The sequence below is a fragment of the Diabrotica virgifera genome, chromosome 1 (genome assembly GCF_917563875.1).
Source record: "Diabrotica virgifera virgifera chromosome 1, PGI_DIABVI_V3a".
Lineage (NCBI taxonomy): Eukaryota > Metazoa > Arthropoda > Insecta > Coleoptera > Chrysomelidae > Diabrotica > Diabrotica virgifera.
In genome coordinates, this window is record NC_065443.1 from 251142378 (window position 1) to 251160544 (window position 18167).

At 35.4% G+C, this 18167-nt stretch overlaps 1 protein-coding gene and 1 pseudogene across 2 annotated transcripts in view; both read right to left on the minus strand.

Annotated features, from left to right (window-relative positions):
* The window catches only part of LOC126879077 (cytochrome P450 9e2-like), a 59279-nt gene extending 55756 nt beyond the window's left edge, over nt 1-3523 (minus strand). The window contains exon 1 of one of the 2 annotated variants that reach the window (XM_050641991.1): nt 3369-3523. The gene's annotated coding sequence lies outside the window, so the exon portion shown is untranslated. The remainder of the gene's footprint in view (nt 1-3368) is intronic. The other variant, XM_050641992.1, reaches the window with a different exon arrangement.
* Nucleotides 3524-13940: 10417 nt separating this feature from the next.
* Nucleotides 13941-18167, minus strand: part of LOC126879078 (cytochrome P450 9e2-like) — a 55932-nt pseudogene continuing 51705 nt past the window's right edge.

Sequence of the window (18167 nt, forward strand, 5' to 3'; positions counted from 1 at the left end):
TATATCCTATTTACCGAAAAAGGTGTATCCACACCTCTCGGAGACCTTCGTGATTTATTCACTTTATATGTAAATATCTAAAAAGATTGTACCTGTTATTGCTGAATAAATTATTATTAGTATTGACTTTTCGACGCCCAAATCGGGTGTCGTTGTCAAAATACAAAATACTACTAAAATGAACAAAAATGTTGTTGCTAAGTAAAAAAAAATCTTCTAATAATTTTATCAATTTAATTGCGGCTTATTTCCGATCTAAATAGTTAATCATAAAAAAGCCACAAGGAAATAGCTTCAGAACAACATTTGCACGAATCTGCCAAACATATATGTAGATACATGTGATAAGTTATGCATTTATTAAATGGTAATTAATTTAACTAAAAAGTTTAAAATATTTCCTAAAAACTATTTTTATGCCCTTTTCAACGCCGGTATTACCTTTTTGAAAAATTGATATATACAGGGTGAAAGAATTGAAAAAAAAACAACATATTTTTACATAAAAAATCAAAAAAACACAACTTCTGGTAAACCGATTCTTCCGGTTCAAGATCTTGATCTGACACACCAAAAAAAGAACATACACTCACCGGCAGAGAAAACGGGCACGCCAAAAAATGGGTCATTTTTAATGTCTTGTATTTCCTAAACCTGATGTCCGATTTAAGTAATTTTTTTAATATGTTATAGCCTTATTCTTTATCAATATCTCTGTAATAATACTGTTGCTAGACAGGTGCACTGTCATTGTATACAGGGTGTACGAATCAAACTTTGTTTTTTTCTCAAACTTTGGAACACCCTGTGGAATGCTCTAGCTTTTACAAAATACTAAAATTATAACCAAACTATAGCCTCAGGTTTTCTTAACATTCTGTTTTTTGATTCATTCGCTTATGTTGGATAATAAAAAAGTTAAGCACTTTAACAACTACCCCTGTTTTTCGTTAATACAGGGTGTTTTTAAATAAGTACGGCAAACTTTAAGGGGTAATTATGCATGATAAAATAATGACAGTTTGCTTTATAAACGTATGCCCGCAAATGCTTCGTTTCCGAGATAGGGGGTGTTGAAATTGTTCTTACAAACTGACGATTTATTTATTTCCCTAAAACGGTTTGTGATATGCAAATGAAATGTGGTAGATTTTAAGAGGTAGTTATCGCGCATTTTTTGGCATACAATTAAGAATTTTATATTCACCATTGGCGTGCATACGGGTATAAATATTTTAGATATATCCCGTATGCACGCCAATGGTGAATATAAAATTCTCAATTGTATGCCAGAAAATGCGCAATAACTAGCTCTTAAAATCTACCAAATTTCATTTGCATATCAGAAACCGTTTTAGAGCAATCAATAAATCGTCAGTTTGTAAGAATAATTTCAACACCCGCTATCTCAGAAACAAAGTATTTGCGGGCATAAGTTTATAAAGCAAACTGTCATTATTTTATCATGCATAATTACCCCTTAAAGCTTGCCGTACTTATTGAAAAACACCCTGTATTGACGAAAAACAGGGGTAGTTGTTAAAGTGCCTAACTTTTTTATTATCCAACACAAGCAAATGAATAAAAAAAACAGAATGTTAAGATAATCTGTGGCTATAGTTGGGTTTTAATTTTAGTATTTTTTAAAAGCTAGAACATTCCACAGGTTGTTCCAAAGTTTGAGAAAAAACACAGTTTGATTCGTACACCCTGTATACAATGACAATGTACCTGTCTAGCAATAATATTATTACAGCGATATTAATAAGGAATAAGGCTATACCATATTAAAAAATTACTTAAATCGGACATCAGGTTTAGGAAATACAAGACATTAAAAATGACCCATTTTTTGGGGTGCCCGTTTTCTCTGCCGGTGAGTGTATATACCAAATTTGGTTGAAGTCGTACTTTTCGATCAAAAGTTATCGTGCTATTAGTCACATATGTATCGTCGCCATTTTGAATGCCCTCCATTTTTTTAAAATGTAAAATCGGAGATGGCCTCATATCTAATTTTGAACTTTTATGCGTGTAGTATATTATGTAGTCCAAATTATATGCTGCTATCATTAAATACACAATTCTTATAATATTTGCACGAATCTGTTTACACTATTTCACCGGTTTAAAGGGCTTATTAATTTCTAAAATGGTATTATAGTTTAAAGGGCCTGAACGAGTTATTAATCACGAGTGTATGCAAAATATGAACAGCCATATCTTAACCATTTTTTGTCTTATAGAAAAACAAAATGAAACTAGCATATTTTTAAAAGCAAAACCTACAATTTTTTACTCCATGAGAATTTTCGTATCATTAATACTTTTTAAGTTATTTTGAAAAATGGGAATATTTCCAATATTTTAGAAAAAAAATTTTAATGTAATAGATACCAATTTTTTTCAAAAATAAGCACTTATAACCAGTCAAACTTACAGATCGTATAAACAATACAAATATAAAGTAAATGGTAAAGAGGTAACGATTAATTTTATTTAGGGTGCTAAATAGGGGGAGATTTTCACAATTTTTTTTCACCAAAAAAAAGGCCATCTTTATTTTGAGCGCAACCCGCTTAGTTTTAATGTTAGAGACTTTTATATAAAACAAAAATAAAGCTTTTTTTAAACACATTAAAAAATTTCAATCCGAAAATTGCTTCATGGTTCGGTCATTTCACGTTGAAATATTGGATTTGGAATTTGACGAATAAGAACGTATTTTTCATGAGCTTAAACGCGCGTTTTCTCACCCCGAGAAAGGGTTACTGTACCAGTTCAACTTTGAACTGGAGAGTAAGTAAAACCTATAACCAAATTTTCATCCAATTCGGAGTTTACCCTGATTATTTTTTCATTCATAGGAGATTCTGACCAACAGAAAGCTACAGAAATGAAAATTAAAGTGATAGTTTTTGATAATATCCCGCCGTCAAGCATTACGTCAGATGTCCTTCGTTACTATGCAAAAATGAACATTCAATGACATTAATGACAATTAATGTTTTACAACTTGTCACAGAGAACACCAAGAAACGTTTAGCAAATATTCAGGTGAAGATATCAATATAATATTAGTTAAAATTGTTTAAAAAGACAGTTTTATTCATGAAATAATCTCAGCGAATTACCCTCGAGCTCTAAAATTATTATCGACTTGTTGCCTTCGTGCCAATTTGACATAATTTCACACCCCTTCGGGTCGTGAAATTAAAACTGTCAAAGTGTCACTCTGGAAAAAATCGATCATTTTAGAGCTCTCATGCAATTATTACTGAAAATTACACTCCAAAACCGTAGTTTATTTGGCTATAAGCAATCCCTACATCTAACCCGATATTTAATATCTATTATATAAAAAGTACCTTGTTATTTAATTAATATTCAGACCACTATAACACTGGTTAACATAACAACAATATAAACAATTTGATTCGACACTAATTTTCGACGGTATGACCCATCACAATCTGGGCGTTCAAGGATCCACTGATGCTCGTAACTAAAATATTCGTACAAACGCTGTGTGGTTTTTGCGATCATAATGGGATAAATAGCAACAATTATCTCCAGTAAAATACAAAGTTGAATAAAAAAAAATAGGCATGTTAAAAACATTTTTTTGTTGTTGCCAATACAGGATACCAGACTAATTTATCCAGGATATATCTCTTAAACAAATAGAGATTTTCGAATGGGACAAAAACTGATCTATTCCATTTGTAATACTCTTCAATATGGCGTGGAAAAATCATCCCCTAGTTGCAACCCCTAACTTTAATTTTTGTAATAGCACACTGTACATTTTTTTATAGTTTTTAACCCCTAACTTTAATTTTTTTAAAAGCACCCTGTAATTAAGAGATGAATATTTAGGGGATGAAATTTTTCTACCCCATATTAAAGTGTATTACATGGAATAGATAAGTTTTTGTTCCATTTGAAAATCTCTATTTGTTTAAGAAATATAGCCTGGATAAATTAGTCTGGGACACAAAATTAACCAAAATTAGCTGATATTTTTTTGATTACTTACGAACCGATTTTACTTTTAAAAAATCTGTTGAATAGACGATAGAAGACCACATCCAAAACTATAAAAAAATATACAGAGTGCTATTAAAAAAATTCAAGTTGGCGGTTGTAATTAAGGGATGGATATTTAGGGGATGATTTTCTCTACGCCATATTAAAGTGTATTACAAATGGAATAGATTATTTTTTGTCCCATTCGAAAATCTCTATTCGTTTAAGAGATATAACCTGGATAAATTAGTCTGGGACACCCTGTATAGAGAAGCTCAAAGGTATCAAAGCTTATTTTTCTTCTTTAAGTGCCGTCTTGCAAGCGGAGGTTGGATATCATCATCACTATCTTTACTCTATCTACTGCTGCTCTGAAGAGTTCTATGGAACTGCATTTAAACCAGTTCCTTACATTCGTCAACCGTGGCACTATCCTTCTTCCTATACTCATTCTTCCTCTTATCTTTCCCTGTATTATGAGTCTTAGTCGGTCTGTCCCCTCATTACCTGTCCCAGATTTCGTATTCTGCCTATTTTTTGCAATACTTTCGTGTTCGTTTTCTTCTGTGTCCATGCTATTCTAATTATCCTTTAACATGTTTGTAACACCACATTTCAGATGACTTTAGCTTGTTTATGTGTTCTTGCTTCAATATCCATCAATATCCAACTTTCGCGTCCATATTGTAGTATCGAAAACACGTAGCATATCATCTAACGCAGGGGTTCCCAACCTTTACGCAACTGCGTACCATCTGAAATATTTTGAAGATTTTGGCGTACCACCAAACACTGGGGGGTGGGGAGCATAGAATGGAAGAAAGATCCATTCCATGCCCCCCGGTGTTTGGTGGTATGCCAAAAAAAATCAACAACAGCATAGCTTGCTAGAAGAGCATTGGATACTCGGATTTACCCCGATCCAGAAGTCAATTACGGATTTCTCTTTAATGTCGTTCAAAAAACTGTCTTCTGTTAGATCGATAAATGTTTCCTGTAATTCCAACTCATTTGGTGAGGCTCCTGCAAAAGGATTTCTGATCCAGTCACGTTTGGAATAATCTTTCGAAACAAGCAACACATTGTTGAATAGAATTGTCACTATTTTCTATGCCAGATTTCACTATAAAACCGTACTGTAAGTAGCTTCCGTGGTACCTCCGATTGGCCTGTGTTTAAGGTTTTTTAACACTATCCTTTGAAGTCCCAGAGTGCACCAAAAACCTCTTCATAGTTTAATATGTAAGCAAAACAAATTACACACAACAGTTAGGGATGCTTAGCACAAGATGTAAACGCTCACATACCTGGATGAAAACTGGCGACAGCTGAGCGGAAAAATAAGAGTGACATGGCAGAGGAGGACAACGATCAGCACCCGACCCGACAGACCGCACTGGCTCTTCCACAGATGGGGATGGAGGCCCAGCGTAATCGCTTGTTTCGCCCATGCGACGCGTACCACCTGAAATCTTCCGGCGTACCACCAGTGGTACGCGTACCACCGGTTGGGAACCCCTGATCTAACCTATTGTCTTTATTGCAGAGAAGTGCTTTCATTTTTACAAACGCATTTCTTGCTCTTTCTATACTGTCCCTTATTTTTGTTGTTTGATTATTATAGTCTGAAATCCAGTTTGCTAATTATTTGTGTTTATCAACCCTTTCTGTAGGTATATTTCCCAAATTTATGTTTGTTTGTGTATTTGTTTTCTAAGTAGTTATTATCATGTATTGGGTCTATTTAGTAGTCATTATTGGCCTATATTATTCACGGAAACTGTTTGTTTTGTTTAATATTAATTGGAATACATCCCTGCCTAACTCATCTCCTGATTTGAATTTCTGTACTTCTTCTTCTTCAAGTGCGTATTCGTTTCGAATATTGGCGATCATTCTGGCTATAATTATTTTATTAACTGATGCTTTAAATAGATTAGTTGTTGTTGTAGAGAACCATTTCCTCAGGTTCTTTAATCATGATATTCTTATTCTCCCAATTCCTCGCTTTCCGAATACTTTACCTTGAAGGATTACCTTCAGTAATCTGTATTTAGTGGCGTTTCTCATTATGTGCCCGAGATATTCTAACTTTCTCCTTTTAATGATATACATCACCTATCTTCCTTTCCCCACTCTTCGTAATACGGTCTCGTTGGTTATTTTGTCCGTCCAGGATATCCTTAGGAGTCGCCTGTATTGCCACATCTCGAAGGCTTCAAGTTTTTTCCCATTGCTTCAGTAAGTGTCCAGGATTCAACTCCGTAATACAATATCAAGAAGATATAACATCGTAGGAGACTTACTTTTATCTCCAGATTAAGGTTGTTGCTTTTAAAGAGTTTGGCCATGTTATTAAATGCACTCCTACCTTCTCTATTCTACATTTTATTTCTTGTAAGTGATCCCATTGTTCGTTTACTATTGTTCCAAGATAGGTATACTGTTTTACTCTGTCCACTGCTGTATTATTGATAAGTAGTTGGGCGTCTCTAATTTTATTTTTTCTGATGATCATAAATTTAGTTTTTGATATATTTACTTGAAGTCCAAATCTTTCACTTTCTTCATTTATTTTGTTTATTAGTTGCTGTGAACTGTTCAAACTGCCTGCAAGAATAACGGTGTCGTCTGCATAGCGGATGTTGTTGAGGCGTTCTCCATTTAGAAGTATTCCATGTTCGCAATTTTCCACGGCTTCACTAAATATTTCCTCTGAGTGTAGGTTAAATAATATAGGTGAAAGTATACAACCTTGTCTAACGCCTCGTAGAATCTGGATCGCTTCCGTTAATTCACCTCCAAGATTCGTTCTTATTGTGGCTGATTGGTTCCTTTATAAATACGCCTGTCTTTATCATCCATTTGAGTTTTTGTTAGAACAGCCATCATTTTTTGGTGTTGAACTGTATCAAATGCTTTTGGTAGCCCACAACGCAAGTGTAAATATCGCAAGTCATATCTCTGCATCTTTGAAATAATACCTGTAGACTAAATAGTGCATCTCTTGTACCTTTGCCTTTCATGAATCCAAACTGTGTGTCTTGTATTCTCTCTTCGCATAGCTTGTATATTCTACTATGTATAATTTTAAGAAAACGTTTTAATGTATGGTCATTAGACTTATTAGCCTTTATTCTCCGCACTTTTTTGCTCCATGTTTCTTTGGTAAAGTAATAAATTCTGAAACTAGCCAACCTTTTGGGATATTGCCTGTGTCATAGATTTTATTGAAGATTTTACATAGTATTCTTAAAGGTTCATCATCAAGAAGTTTAAGAAATTCAGATTGTACTCCATCTGATCCTGGAGCTCTCCATTCTTTTAGTGATATTATGGCTGCTCTTATTTCTACCACTAGTATAGGTGGTCCTATTTCCGTAGGTATTGGGCACTGGTTCTCCCTCTCATCAAAAAGTAAATTTCGTATGTAATTTTTCCAGGTATTATTGATACTTTCTTTGTCCACGATTATCTCTCCATTGTCATTAACAAGTTTACTTATTCTTCTGTTTTTACATTTGCCTGTAATTTCTCTTACCTTCTTATGTACGTTAAAGTTGTCGTATTTTGGAGAATTTCGATTTCTTAGCATTTTTTTCCAGTTCTTTCTGTTTGGCTTCTCTTATCTTTCTCTGTATCTCTCGCTATAATGTTTTATATATTGAGTTTTCGTTCTTTTTTCCTTCTTTCTTCCATTAGTTGCAGAATCTCTGTCGTCATCCATGTTTTACTTTTACCTTCTTTGATTTTCATAAAACTGTATTTAATGTCGTCTATCTTTTTATTAAGGGATTCTATCTTATCTTCTGTTCTTTCCGTTGTATTATAGATTTCTTTGAATTTTCTATTTAATGTTTTGCTGACTATTTCTTTTACATTTCAGTTTTCTTATGTCATGTTTTTTATAGTTTTTCCGCGTATTTTCTTTAAATTGGTTCTAGACACGCCCACTAAAGGATTTTAACTATTTATAATGGGAGATAAGCCACAATATTATTAAAAAATGATTTTTATTAACGTTTCGACGTCCAAATCGGGTGCCGTTGTCAAAATACAAAATACTTTATTTATTTATTTAGCGTATGGCTTAAGTATATCACAGAATATAGTTAGATTTATGCATTATACAACGCATCACAAACAGATGTCCAATTTTTTTATATATTCGATTGACCCTTCGGTTGCCATTACAAAGTCTATAGGGTCGCCTGTGTATGCTCTGCGTGGGCAGTCCTGAACAATGTGACTGATCGTCTGTCTTGCAGCGCCGCAGTCACAAGAAGGCGAGGGGAGTTTACCCCATCTCTGGAGGGAGTCGGCGCATCTTCCACAGTTTGTTCGAATTCGATTAAGGGCTGCCCAAATCTTACGGGGACGTTCAAATTCGCCAGGTTTCCCTATGATGTCCGGTAGACTATGGTAATGCGGATCTGTCCTACTTTCCCAATCTTCTCTCCATCGGGTATTTAAGTCAAAGTTGGATTGCTGCAGCGCTTGAGCAGATTGTAGAGGGGGTAACCTGGATCGGAGACGGTTTCCAAGAATATCGGGGATGTCGTTGTGGACTAGAAGCTGGCGACTGTCCATTATTTTGTTATATTCTTTAACCAATGCATGTTCGCGGCGTAGGTTGGGTGGTGCTATATTACTAAGGGTAGGTAGCCACATTGTAGGGGTGGGCTTAATTGTGCCTGTTATCATACGCATAGTACGGTTTAGTTGGGTGTCGACCAGGTGGGTATGCCTGCTATTTAGCCACACTGGAGCACAGTATTCTGCCACCGGATATATCAGGCCAAGAGCAGAGGATCTTAATGTTGATGCTGTGGACCCCCATGTAGTGCCGCAGAGTTTCTGTATTATATTGTTGCGTGTTTTCAATTTTGCTGCTGTTTTCGTCAGGTGTTCTCTGAATGTGAGCGTTCTGTCTAGAGTAACCCCAAGGTATTTCGGGTATTTATTGTGTTTTAACAGCTTGTTATTAAAATACACTCGCAATTCTCTGTTTGCCAACTTGTTGTTTAGATGAAAAGCTGATACTTCAGTTTTTGTAGTACTTGGCTGTAGTCTCCATTTCTTAAGGTATTCGCTGAGGATGGATAAGTCATTCGTGAGAGTGATTTCTGTAGTTTCTAAAGATTGGTGGCTTGTTGCAAGGGTCCAGTCGTCAGCATATCCAAACTTCCGAGATTCGGTTTCAGGTATGTCAGCAATATAGAGGCTGAAAAGTAAAGGGGCAAGGACAGAACCCTGTGGAAGACCATTGTTAAGTTTCATCTGTCTACTCGTCTCCTTTCCCATTATAACCTGGAAGGCTCTGTTGGTCAGCATGTTGTCAATGAGGTTAATTATCTTTCTGCAGGGGATAATGCGGGCCAGTTTATATATTAATCCCTGTCTCCAAACAGTATCATATGCTGCTGTTAGATCTATAAATACTGTTGCTGTCTTTTGTTTCTTTTGAAAACTAGCTTCTATAAAAGTTGTTAATGACAGCACTTGGTCCGTACAGCTTCGATGAGGGCGGAAGCCAGCTTGTTCAATGGGGACATTTTCTAGTATCCTGTGACTAATTCTGTTGAGGAGAAGCTTTTCTAATAGTTTATATACCATGCTGAGTAGAGCTATGGGGCGGTAGTTTTCTGGCTTATCGTTTGATTTGCCCGGTTTCGGAATTGCAATTATCTTTGTTCGCTTATGAGAAAGGAATGTTACCTGACTGAAGTATATCATTAAAGAACATTGCAAGCCACTGTTTCGTGTATGCACCACTGTGTATCAAGAACTCTGGATGGATACCATCAAACCCAGGTGCTTTACCTGATTTCATTTCTTTCAGCGCATGTGTGATTTCAGAAATAAGTATTCTTGCTGAATATTCGGAGTTCGTTCTGTTCATTTGTTTTAATGCCCTTAAGTCTCTTTTCACGTTGGTAGTATGTGTTCGATCTCGTGGAGCTCTGGATAGAGATACTATATGGGAGGCAACCTTGTTAGGAGACATTTTAGACTCTCTGGATTCCAGCTGGTTAGCTCCTCCAATTTTCCGCAACAAGGACCATGCCTGCCGGCTTGATTTTTTGAAGTCAAGGTTTTCGACACTCTTTATCCATTTTTGGCGTCTAGCTGTATCGATGTTGTGTAAAAGCTCATCGGCTATTTCTCGGTCACCACTTTCGAGAAACTTCGTGTATAATTCTTCACATGTTTCAGTCCATCCAGGCACATATTCTTTGCGATACCCCCTAGGGATGGTTTTCTTGGCAGTGCTTATTACTGCGCCCACAAACCTCTCATAATGTTTGCTGGTTGGAGGGACCCAGCTCAAGGTCCGGTCTAGTTGTTCAGAGAATTTCTTCCAGTTTGCTTTTCTAAGATTCCACCTGGGTCGAGGATATGATCTAATTATTGGAATTGATATTCCGATGGTGATAAGCACCGGACGATGTTGAGTATGTGGGAAGTCTGCAAGGACACTTCTCGCAGTTGTTAGTGGTCTGTCATTGGTATCTTTTGAGACAAAACATAGGTCTGGGTTATATTCTTTTCTCCATGCAGCTGATTTAAATGTTCCTCTGTCTTTGGCATCAAAAACTAGGTATGTGTTTTGCTCTTCGGACCATTCTACTAGTGCCTCCCCATTTTCATCATTCGTGGTGTACTTCCACATTTCGTGGTGGCTGTTGAAGTCGCCGATGTATATAGTAGGATGTGGATGAGTCTTTAGCACTTCTGGGTTCCATGTAGTGGCTGGAGGTTTGTATATGTTAACTACGGTAATATCTCCAATCTTGGTGACTACTTCATGTATATTATTTTCATTGGAAGCAGAAAGTAGGAAACCATTTTCTATATTGCAGCGAATGTAGGTTGCGACGCCGTAATGTTTATCATAGGTGGTTCCCAGTAAATCGTAGCCAGGTATCTTTCCCCTTAAATCAAGCTGGACTTTGTCTTCAGTATGAGTCTCTTGTATGGCAACCAGGTCAATGTCGTTATCGTGTAGGATTTTTTGCAACACTTGGCATTTTGCCTGGCTTATGCCCTCGATGTTAAGGTGACAGACTCGGATACACGGTCCGAGATATCTAGTCAGTTGGTTCTGAGAAGAACCTTTATTTGTTCCCATCGTATGTTTACGTATAGATAAGATTTCTGTTTGTGATCAATAAATAAAAATCAATAAATTAAAATACTTTAAATCATTTTTTAATAATATTGTGGCTTATTTCCCATTATAAATAGTTAAAATTGTAAAAATGCCACAAGAAAATAGCTTCAGAACAACACTAAAGGATTGTGGTCTAATTGAATATAAGCGCCTGGGTAGGTTTTAACACTGTTGAAATTATTTCAATATCTTTTGTTAACAAGCATATATATATAGTCTATTTGATTTCTTATAATAACGTCTTCTCCGTTGTCTCTATGTGATTTTCCACGTATACAGGCGTCTAGGTGGTAGTTTGTAAAATGTGTTTAGCACGATTAAGACATGCTCAGCTGCAAAGATACTCATTGTTTCTCCACGTTGATTTCTCTCTCCTAATCCATGTGAACCAATATGTTGCCTTTCTTTTCCGTTATCTATTTTCGCATTGAAATCTCCCATGACTATAATGAGTTCGTGTCTCGGTATATCTCTTATAAGGTTGCTTATTTGTTTGTAGAATTCTGAAATTTCTTCATTACTGTGATCTGCTGTGAGTGCATGAACTTGTACTATTCCACAAACATACGCCTGTTTTGGATTACTTCGGCAACGAATATTTTACTGTGCAAAATAAGAAGAACGAAAGTAAATTGCAAATTACATTGTTGCTTATTGGAATAATGATTACCGCCATTTACTTTCGTACTTCTTATGTTTCATAGTAAAATATTCGTTGTCGAAGTAATCCAAAACAGGCGTATGTTCGTGGAATGGCCCATATGATGTTTGTGTTCACCGGTGACGTATTTATTTGTAACAGGAGGATTCTATCGTTCACTGGTATGAAGTTGTTAACATGTTTGGCTATACTTATCGTGTGATAAGTGTAGCCAACTTATGTGTGATAATTCCACACTTATGTGTGATAATTCCAACTTCATTTTCATATCTACCATTTTCTGATCCTGAATAGTATACTCTGTAGTCTTCTATATCACAATGACTTGAGTCAGGCCACCCCATTTCGCTTGTGCCCAATATTTCTATTTTTGATGCGTTTCATTTCTTTGATTGCGGATTGGATTTTTCCTTATTGAGCCATCGTCCTAACGTTCCAAGTGAATATCCTCTTCAGACAATTCGTGTGGATTTTTCTTAAAGGTGTGTTATTGGGTATTTCACAGGGATTTTGCATATTAACGACCTGGGAGGCCCTGTGGTCATGGGAATGACCTCTCTTGCCGGATCTTGGTCTCCGATGTCCATGATCAGTAAGCGAATTTGTATTGAGTTGTACGGCCATTATGATTGTACTAGAGATATCCATAGGGTTCTTTAATATAGTGGTTTCTCGCTGCCTTCTATATTCTTATGCCGTTGACCAAACCATTGATTCTTCCGCCTTTGGGGCCGGTTTCTCAGCCTCAGGACAAAATAGTGCCCTATCACCTACCAACTCGTCCGCCCGAAGCCGTTGGTCGGTAAGTGGAGGATTATTGCTTATACCGGCAATCACTCGGTCCCTATCTGCACTATCCATCAAAATTGATGTTGCCCGTCCTCTACCACGGGAAGATGCAGATTCAGATTTTTCCTTCATCGAGATTAAGACCTTTCGGCATTTCCTAATCTCTCCAGAGTATTAGAAGACTCAGAAGACAGTACAGACCCCAATACAGAAGAATTTCTGAACTGGGATCATTGTTTATTTCAATTTGTACTCTTTGATTTCACTAAAGGTTTTACTATTATTCGTAAGTCCCTTTTGTCTATATTTTTGTGTCTTTTGAATTTGGACTAATTTTTCTTGTTCTAATTTGTCAAATGCTTTTGCAAAATCAACGTAACAAACATGCACATCCACATTCATATCCATGCATCTTTGAGCTATCACATTAAAAGCAAATAACGCCTCCCTGGTTACTAGTCTGTTTCTGAACCCAAAGTGATTATCATCTATTCCTTCTTCCAGTTTTTTATTTATAGGACCATGTACTATTTTGGAGAATAATTTGAGAACATGACTTATTAATAATATTTTTCTGTATTCACTGCAATCTTTAGCGTTTGTATTTTTAGGGATAGTACGAAAGGTGCAGAGTAACATTTGTTTTGGTGTTAAACACGTCTACTGCAATGTCTGAGGTTTCATCATTTATGCAGTTTGGGCTTTTTACTGGGATTTGGTCTGGACCTACTTCTTTATCATTTTTGATTTTTCCCGATGGCATTTTAATTTCCTCTCTTAATATCTTTAAAACCTATCATCTTCTACTTCTACTTCCATCTGCTCTGTTCTATTTTCTTTGAACTACTCTCCATCTGTCCATCTCTTTAATTTCCCGTTAGTATTCAACACGAGTTTCCCATTTTTATCTTTCAGTATTCCCGGTCTTCTTTTTCTATTGTTGTGAGTTAATTCTTTAATTTTTTATGTGTGTTAAAACGATAATGTCTTTTCTGGCATTCTTCTACTTCTGCGCAATGGTCTTTTAACCATTGTTCTTTTGCTTGCTGAATTGTATATTTTATTTTTTAATCCACTTTTTTGTATATCTGATTTTCTTTGCTTTTATGTTGACAAAAACATTATGTTATGGTGTCTTTCTTCCATTAAATCTAAAATTTACTCAGTCATCCATTGTTTCTTTTTGAATTGGTTCAAGTTCAAAGTTGATATATTATGTTTCTGCATTTCTTTCTAATACAGATATTAATCCAATAAATAAAGAGCTATAAAGAGCTAAGTGTTTAAATTATCGTATTTTATCGTACGGATATATTGTAGTTATATTGTATGGATGAAGAAATTAACAATATATAAAAAATAATATATTTAATTTTTGTAAAGGAACAAAGGCAAAGACAAGTAACTAACTAAATAATAAAATAAAAAACAAACAAATATAATAAACAAACAAATTATTTAAAAGACAAAAACGTAAGTAAAAAACATATTCTATTCAAGTAGGATAAACTCAACTTCTTGAAGTTCATCATCAGCTTTTTTATTATATAAATTGGTTGTCTTTATAGTTTAAGAATCAAAATCTGATGACAAAGTGGAATGAAAAAACTTTGGTAAATTTTATCACAAAAAAATACCAAAGTTCTGAAAAACTATGTTTAAAATGAAAAATGCCACATACATACATAATACTCATACTTTACTGCAGTGGTTCTCAACCTGGGGGGCCTGAGAGAATTTCAGCGGAGCCGTGAGGGTACAAAGAATAAAAAATAAAAATTAAAAAATATATATTTTGTTAAAAAACAAAATATTTTGTATTTCGTATTTTTATCTTGTTTAGAAATATTTCTTTATTTAAACGTGATTAAAATCGTTTTACTCAAACACACAACCTGAGTTAAACACGTCAGTCTTGTGTATGGCAACATAGTAGGAGCGCAAAATATATTTACCAACACTGTATTGCAAGCACTTCTGGCTCCAGTTAAGTGACTTCATCTCACGCGTCAGTCTCAGTCGACAGCGTCTGTGTGCTGTTTGTAGCAATCAGTGAAATCGTTATTTAATAACAGAGTGATTGTTTGTGAATTATTTAATAGTGTTGTGTAACAGCTTTGAAAATTGCGAAGTCACTTCCAAAGAAAAGATTGTATTCTGACGATTATATCAAGTATGGTTTTACCTTTATGGAGAAAAACGGCAGTCATTTACCTAAGTGTGTCAACTGCCATGCTGTTCTTAGTAATGATGCAATGAGCCCCGGACGTTTGGAGCGGCATCTAATTACAAACCATTCTTCTTTGAAAGATAAAGGCTCAGAATTTTTTATTGCCAAAAAGCAGCCTAAAACGTATGAAACTTGACTCTACTGCAAATTTTCGTGTTGAAAATCAGAAAGCTGTGGAAGCATCATACAAAATAGCACTTTTGATATTTAAAGACAAGAAACCACATACTATTAGTGAGTCACTAATTAATCCTTGTTTACTTACTGCTTGTAGTACCGTACTTAGTGAAGACAGTTGTAAGAAAGTAGGAAAAATTTCTCTCTCAAACGACACAGTAAAACGTAGAATTGATGACATGGCTCTGGATTTGAAAAAGCCACTATTGCAAAAATTAAAAGATTCACCGTTTTTTTCTTTGTAGTGTGACGAAATAATTGATATTTCAAAGCATGCACAGTTATTGTTTTACTGTCGATTTATTGACAGAAAACGGTTCCTGGAGGAAATATTGTTTTCAACATCTGAAACAACAACTAAAGCCATTGACATATTTTCTGCTCTTGAAGATTTTTTAGTAATCAAGGAACTTCCATGGGAGAAAAAATGTCGATCTGGATTTATGGAATTGGCAAAAAAGAAGAACCCTAGGATAATTGGTTCTCACTGCATTATTCACAGACAAGCTTTAGCTAGTCAGACTTTACCTGGACCTCTCAACGTCACAGTAAACTTAGCAATTAAAATAGTTAACCACATCAAATCCAGCGCATTAAACACTAGGCTCTTTCAGGCACTATGTCAAGAACTGAATAGTGATCATGAAACTCTTCTGTTTCACACAGAAGTCCGATGGATATCCAAAAGAAATATGCTTTCAAGATTATTCAATTTAAAGTCAGAAGTTGAAATTTCGTTAATGACTTCAAAACAAGAAGATCTTCACAGAAGATTTACAGATGATAAAAATATCTTTTACTTGGCTTATTTGTCTGACTTTTTTGAGACACTTAATGTCCTGAATCTGAAGCTTTAAGGCCGTAAAAACCTCTTAAACACTTATGATGCAATTAAGGGGTATATAGAAAAAATATCCCTTTGGCAAAGCCGCCTTCACAGTTACAAGCCAAACTTTTCCTCTTTTCTTAAACTGAACGACCTCATCGATGATATTCAAACCCTTCCACTACGATCCACATCGATGATATTCCAAACCCTAGTTTCGGATTTGAAAGACGTCATATCACGGCATTTGGAAAAACTGAAAAATCAAATTCGAAAGTACTTTCCAGATGTTAGCTCGTTTAAGTTGACAAGAGTTCCTTTTCATATCGAAGTTGGCATTCTTCCAGTTAACCTTCAAGAGCAGGCAATTGACCTAAAATGTGATTCACAAGCAAAAGCAGATTTTGCAAACATGGCCTTGGAAGAATTTTGGTTAACCTTCTTTCCTGTTTACCCAGAAGTGGCTTTAGTATCTGCGAAGATATTAGTCCAGTTTTCATCCACATATCTTTGCGAATCTGGTTTTTCTGCATTCGTGTATCAAAATACCGTTCAAGGCTGGACGTTGGAAGTGACTTGAGGTGTGCTCTGACCGAATATCGAAATCTTCCACCGAATGCGAACCCTCTCATTGAAAGTGCAAAAACACTCATATAAGACTTTCAACTTTTATATGCGTATTTGATTTTTTGATTATTCTTTTACTCAAATAAATAAACAATGTTTAATGAGACATCAAATCAATAAACTTTCGTATTTAAATATATGTATCTGGATTTTTATTTTGCATCCCAGCTTTTGCTAACGTAGAGCTAGAATCGTCAGTTTCACAATTTCACTGTTCTAACTTGAACCAACCAATTATTGACTGGAGGGGAGGCGTGAGCTATCTTCAGTGTTCAAAGGGAACCGCCGCTCTACTGTAACTACTATTGAGTTTTTTTCTAGAATCTTAAACTAATAATTCTTCCTAGACGGCTATATTGAAAAGCGATTACAGCATGTACTAAATAATGTTCTATACTATAATGCTTATTCATAGTTGTCTAATTATATAGGTATCCTTTCGCATATTTTATTTATTTAACTTCTTCAAGTTAAACCAAAATCCGCCTTCTGCTGTAACATTGAATTGTTTCTTGGAAATTTTTAATGGTACGTTAAGTTTTGCCGAAGGTTCAATTATAAAATTAGATAAAAGATAAAATAGCACCACTTTCGTTTCTAATAGCGCAAATCGTGATCCTATACAGTTTCTAGGACCAATGCCGAAGGGAAGATACGTGTAAGGGTTGATTTTTGATTTGTTTTCGTCGTTGAATCTTTCTGGGTCGAACCTCTCTGGGTTTTCGTAGAATTCCGGGTCTCTATGTATCGCCCATATGGGAAAAATAAGAAGTGTGTCCTTTTCGAGATAAAGGGGTTTTTCTTCTGGTGTTGTAAGAGGAATGGTGTAAGATCTGGTACATATTCTGTCAGCCATTACAGCGATTGGCCATTTTCGTAAAGTTTCTGAAAAATAAGCAAAATATTAGCAATACTGTTCTGAAACTGTTGTCTTGTGGCATGGCTTAGATAAATGTTAAATTTGTATGTGATTAGCCAGAGTTTGGTTGTAATGACAACCTAAAAAATATTTGACGTTTCGACTTCCACTCCGGAAATCGTTGTCAAAAGATTAATGAAAAAATTTATTGAAAAAAGGTGTGTATACCTACCGCTAGGTATGGTTGAGGTTATGACTATAACCTCAACAAGTCGAAACGTCAAAAACTTTTTAGGAAAAAATGTCGTAGAGCTATCAAAATAAAAGTTCATGACTTTTGATGGAAAGCTTTAAAAACGTTAATTTTTACCTGAGACAACCATGTCTAAGTACTTCATTTTCAACAGACCTTCGTACGTTAGCTTGCCGTTGCATTCCCTTAAAGTTTCTCCGATTTCTTCTCTCAATCTGTTTTGGATATCAGGGTTTACTGCTAATTCGTAAGTTGTAAAACACATTAAGGAAGATACGCCATCAAAACCAGCAAAGAAAAATACCATAGCATGAGCAGCTATATCTGTGTTGGTGATTTCTTTGGCACCTTTGCCATTTCCTACAGACAAAAAAATATATCTCCGATTGTATATTAGAAAAAAACCATTGATCTAATATTAGACCAGACTGTATCGTCGCGCCCGTTAGGTAAATTATTCCGATTCGATTTTTTGCACAAGCTTACTCAAAAAGAGGTCCTTATAACAAATCCATAGGGTGACGGGAGGTCGGAAAATTGTT